Raw genomic sequence first — 6090 nt, 5'->3', positions numbered from 1 at the left:
CATTGATCACGTAGAGTTCTTGTTGGGAAGCCTTTCAATACATCAAGAAGTTGGAAGGAGAATAGTGCGTATCTTTGGAGAATCTTTGGAAAACGGGTAACAAAAGTTCTGACAGTTTTGGCTATGACAAAATAGCATCCAATGGCGAAATTCTATTTATACAACGATAAACTTCCGGTTTCTTAATGTCACATACTTAGTAATTATTTAGTTGACGAAATTATTTCTAATGTATAGCATTCTCAAGCGGAAGGCATGTGTTTAAAAGAAAAAATGTATAACGTCAGAGATGTTGGATTTCCTTTAGTCCATTTTATTTATACATGTGACCAGTGACGTATACAGAATTTCGTCAAGAGGGAGATATATTCAAGCTCCAAGTTCATATCGTTTCAGGATTTTTGTATATATTAATATGATAAGTGCATATTTTTTAAATATGTTTTTAAAGGGATGTTAAAGCCCGGAACCTCCTTTACATACTCCACTGTGTCTCTGACAAATATGGCACGTAATACTACTTAGATTGAAACTGGAGTACATTGAGACACTGAGACTCGTACCGCAAAATAATGTGCGTAAAGGGATTGACTCCACGATAATGATGCATGCATGAACCAATGAAATTTAAAAAACACTACGTAGTGATGATCCATTATAATAAGACATCTTGTCTGTATGACCATAATGGACAGTACTGAGTCATCCACAAAGTTAAATCGATGCTAGATCACATATAGGTAATGGACACTGAAACTGAAACACCTGGTAGAAAGCCATCATTTGTATTTAATTAGATGTTGAGGTGCCTTTAGTGGCCAATACAGCAGCAATACAACGTGGGAACGATTGCTAGTAGTCCTGCACCGTTTGAAGATGGATTTTCAGCCATTCCTCTTGAAGCGGAGTGACAAATTCAGCACGTGCATGTGGTGGAGGGAAATGTTTCCTCCCTCGGTCCTCTAACAAACCTTATACAGGTTCAATAATGTTGAGATCCGGCGATTAAGTGGGTCACCCTAGATACTGTAGCTCGTGAGACGTCACAAAATGTTGCAGTTTTGGACACACAGATGCACTTCGTAGACGTGCCTCTACGATCTGCACTCTTTGAAGCCGATATGTCCCCCATTATACTGCTCTACGCACACGATTTGACGCTCACTGACGAACCTCTTCTACTGGAGTGACATATCGGCCGCAAGGACCCGCACATTTGATTCATTGCCAAAAATACGATATAAACTACCAGATGGCTCTTGTAAACCCAACGAACGTCCTATGCTATTTGGGCAGATGTTTCAATTTCAATGTCCACTATCTGTAAATGAGTGTGTACTTGCCAGCGTCGACTGTCCGACATATGTTGAATATTGGACTGGTGTGTGATGACGTGGGATGCAATTTGGTAAAGCATGCGATCCCATTTGGAATTATCAAAACATACCTTAAGTTGCTACAAAACAAAATTATATGGATCATAATTACTTTAACATGGCGGCCCTGAGGCACCCTGAACACTTTATACACTGTGTTCAGAAAATATAACGAGCACGAGTAACTTTACTCACTTTAATAGCACGAGTAACCACTCTAAGGGGCCACACAGGTAACCAGTCATACAAATGCTGGATATCTGGCCTGTCTGAAGTATGATATACTACCAGGCGCGCATACAGAAATTTTGTTCGAGGGACCAGAGTTGAAATTGAAGGGGTGCACCATATTATTCATATCTCTCATTTTTTGAGACATCTGTACAACATGAGGGGGCGCGGTGGCTCAGTGGTAGAGCGTTCGCCTCCGGTGCTTGGGGTCCCTGGTTCGATCCCAGCTCGCGCCGTGTGTACTTTGTGGTGGACAAACACCGTGCTCGTGGGTTTTCTCGGGGTTCTCCGTTTCCTCCCACTTTCTTCATTCCACCATTTCACTCATTTCTCATTATCACCGTCTCCTTTAGCCTAACCGGCATAACCGTGGGACGTTAAACTTAAAGATTTCATTTCATTTCATCTGTACAACGTGATGGTAATTTTCTAGTGCATACGAGATTAAAGGAAAGAGCGAAAAACAAATTCGTAACCGCTCTTGTAGATAAGTTAATGAAAATATAAGGAAACCTCTTTCTTGCTATCTCGAATAATTGACGTACGATCATCCGATTTCATAAATAAATCTTATCAAATTTTAATATATCAATGGTCAAAAACATATTATTGTAAGTATTTCTATTCCTAGGGATAAACAGAGCATGTTTTCCGCCTGTTTCTTTTTTTACATGCTACTATGCCATACATACAGTGATAAAAAGAACATTCTTTTTTTATGTTATCAATTTATAATCCGTGTACACTGTCGCCACGATGTTTCTTTAATACAAAAAATAGAAAAACATTATATTGTTCCTAGTTTGTTTTACGTCTGCATTGTGCAAAATGATAAGATTGTAGGAAATACCGGTATTTTTTATTCTTCTCATTTTCTCTTACGTCTTATCGTAAGATTCGATATATCTCAAAGTTGGTTTAATGAATATACCAATGTGACTGCCCAATTGATCACTGAATAACAAAAATCTTGAAAATCGATCTTCCCCGTGAAAGTACCACGTGAAATTTCTGTGAGAATATTTCTATACAGCAATACTGTATGGTGACATGGATATTACAAATAATATATACATCTAATATTTTTTTAAATGTTCTTCTTTTGATTAGTATTAATTAATTTATCACGTGCAGAGATAGTTTGGATCAAGTCAGCGTAATACAAGATAACGTGACGCACGCTGTCTGGAGGAAGAAATGAAGTATTCTCAGTTTTACCACAGTAGCGCAACTTCAGATTTTGCAAGGGAAGGGAGGTTGTTAAGATCCTCCACAGAATAAGAATTATTAGTATATTAGAATACAATTTATTAAAAAGTGTGTTTCTCAAATCCAGGGATCTATTGGCCCACCCCCCACCCCACTGCCCTTTCCAAATAACCATTCTCTTTTACCACAGTTGCTATGATTTCACGCACAGCCATTTTATCCTGTTGTACTTAAGCGTTTTCCACATGTATAGTTCTGCTGACAATCTTTCTTTAACACGTTGATCGACGATTATTACGATAGCTGCAACTTGTGCCTTGAAATTGAAAAAGAAGAAATTCGTACATTTGTTTACATTGGTACGCTGATTTAGAATAATCAGTAGTCATTTCCAACTGAAAGTTATGTGACGTCACAGTTTGCTGCTCACCTTCTCAGTGAGAGGGGAAAGGGCTGGCAGGTAAAGCTGGCATTAAACAAAGACAGGTAAACAAGAACACCAATACCGTAGTCGATGGCTTTGCAGGCATACTTTTCGAGGATCTATTTATTGTACGTTCACTACCAATACTCGGTGGTTTTCCAGGCATACTTCTCAAGGATCCATGACTGCACGTTCACCACCAACACTCAATGGTTTTCTAGGCATACTTCTCGGGGATCTATGACTTCACGTTCACTACCAACACTCTGTGGTTTTCCAGACATACTTCTCGAAGATCCATGACTGCACTTCACTATCAACATTTGCTCTAATACCTCATTCTCCTTTCTTTCCTCATTGTGGTTTGGTTTATATGTACTACGTCATACATCGGCCAGTTGCCAACATTTTCTTATTTTAACAAACCTTTATGAACTATATAGTGTTATTATTAGATTAATGAAAATTAGCCATATGGTGCTATGGGATTCAAAGATGTTCGAACCGAATAAGTGAGCCAATGCAGGGGCGGATCCAGGGGGGCAATCGGGGCGATCGACCCTCCCCTCAGAAGAGGAAACTTTTTTTATTTTATATATATAAATAAAACCCATTCCAGAGTTTGGAGCTCTTAAAAGTAGCTCTAACTGACAGTATGACAATCCCCCCCGCAAGAAATCGGTCCTGGATCCGCCCCTGAGCCAATGTGAGTACGAGCCTTACAAAACCGAATAAGTGAGCCAATGTGAGTACGAGCCTTACAAAGTAGATATCAAACCAGAACCTGAATCCGAGGAAGAGCAAGTCCCATGGAAGTTAGTGAGCGCGAGCACACAAGTGAGTACAAATTCCATTGATATTAGAGAGTCCGGATTCTTGGCGAGCGTGATTCCAATAAGGGTAATGAATCCGAGATTGCGCTTGTAAAAGCTCCAATGAGGATATTAAGCACAAGCTCAAGCGAGTGTGAATCTGAGCTAGTGTGAGGCTCATTGAGATTAAAAACCCCTTCTTTAAAAATAATGAGCCTAAGCTCCGATTACAAAATGGCCTTCTTTAAACAGTAATCTTACCAGTGACGACGACAGACGGGGCTAGGGTTTCCCCCTTCAGATACATTGTAGGCCTATAGTGATGTAGGTCAAGTACTATAAAAATATTCTTTTCTGTACAAGAAAATAGCTGCTCCCTGCCTGGTGTCACCCACCTTCCAAGAAATTAAAGCTCGCGTCGTCATGGTCACATCGTAGTGTAACCGAGAGAATGTTAGTTATTGGACTGTTGCTTCACAATCAGGAGGTCTTGACATGGATTTTGGCGGCTAGCCATCCTGCCTGGCCTCACACTCACAGGTTGTATATGGAAGATGGCACAAAATAAGTGAAGCCTTGAAACTGAGAAAATGAGTTAAACTCATAAGCAATCAATCAAATCCAACTACAATGCATTTCTCAAACTGCAAATGTTGTTATCACATGCTGTGAGCAGTTCATTCTTTCAAGAGTTGTAAACAAGCACATTGGTCTCTTCGCAAGTATGATAAAGCCTACTTTTCTCTGTGTACTGTGATTGAATTATGGATTTCTTTTAGTGTATAACAAAAGAAAAAAAGTAGTCACTAACGTTCGGAAAACATCAAATTACGAGTATGATGATTATGCCGAAATTATTTATTTGACTATTTAACCCATTTCACTACTAAGAGATATTTCTCTTTCGTTTTCCATTTCTTTTATGTACAACAAAATCTTATACTGAAATCAAAACTAAAGTCACAAAATTATTCGTTTTTTTTTAAAGCAAAATAAATTATAATTATGATACACTTCAAATCTCCGCTTGATTTGATGAGCATTTGCTTATCTTCTTTATTGTTGCCTGCTATATATGTTTATTTTAAATGCTAATGTTATAAGACTAGTGTCATTTTCTATTGAAGGAAAGCTGTTATTTTTAATGCATTATTCTGAATTTTTAATACGTAATTCTTAATATTTCTCTTAAAATTATTGCATTATTTACATTATTACATCATTCTATTCATTCATGAAAAGCGACGCTCTTCTACAGTTCTCGTGGATAATACGCCCCTGAATATTACCGTTTCCCTCATTGGTCACTAGCTTCATAGAGAAAATTATCATATTTATAAAATTTCTCGGGCTATCGGCCAGGTGAAAATATCGGCCAGGAACTGAATATTTTTCCCTGACTGATAGCCGCAGAAAACTTAACTAGAATCGCGTCGCCAAAAAAGAATCAATTCTTTCTTCATATTTACAGAATTTGAAGTTTTTAAAATTAAATTTATTGCAAATTTCAACTAATGAGAAATACTTTTTAAAAAATCACTAAAAGAAGTTAATTTTTGATTCTGCATGACCTAAACGGTAGATGTGGAATGAATCAGTGGTAGAGCTTTCATAACTGGGGTACGGGGTACCCTAAGTTTAAACTCTGGTCATGTAAGCTTACGATGATCAACATTTTCGTCCCTCCTTTCTCTTACATTATTCCACAAATCATTTCAATTTAGTTCTCTTCAATTTATTTATTTATTCGTCTTTTACTTCAACTTACAGGAAATAATGGGACGTTAAAGATTTTCTTGAATACGAAAGATAAAGCATTCCTGACTAATCGTTAACAAAACTTTGGTTCAAATAATGAATTTGCTATTCTGACTCTTACCAGAAAGATGTACAGAATGACACCAAAATGATATACAAAATAAAGGCTAGTTCCTTCTCTGCTCCTAATTCTGGCAGTTGTATGAATACCATTCTTTTAAAAGTTTAATTTGCTTCCTGAGATTATATATATATATATATATAACTTCTATTTTCACCA

The 6090-nt window shown here is 37.5% G+C and overlaps 1 non-coding gene across 1 annotated transcript; it reads left to right on the top strand.

Moving 5' to 3' along the window:
- The first annotated feature begins 1771 nt into the window (after nt 1–1771).
- TRNAR-CCG (transfer RNA arginine (anticodon CCG)) lies at nt 1772–1843 on the top strand. The gene has a single exon. It is a non-coding gene; the product is annotated as a tRNA-Arg (tRNA).
- The last annotated feature ends 4247 nt before the right edge of the window (nt 1844–6090 follow it).

The sequence above is a fragment of the Thermobia domestica genome, chromosome 9 (assembly GCF_964235325.1).
Source record: "Thermobia domestica chromosome 9, izTheDome1.hap1.1, whole genome shotgun sequence".
In the NCBI taxonomy this organism is placed as follows: Eukaryota; Metazoa; Arthropoda; class Insecta; order Zygentoma; family Lepismatidae; genus Thermobia; species Thermobia domestica.
The sequence above is the reverse complement of the archived record's forward strand: the minus strand, read 5'-3'. Positions and strand labels throughout refer to the sequence as shown.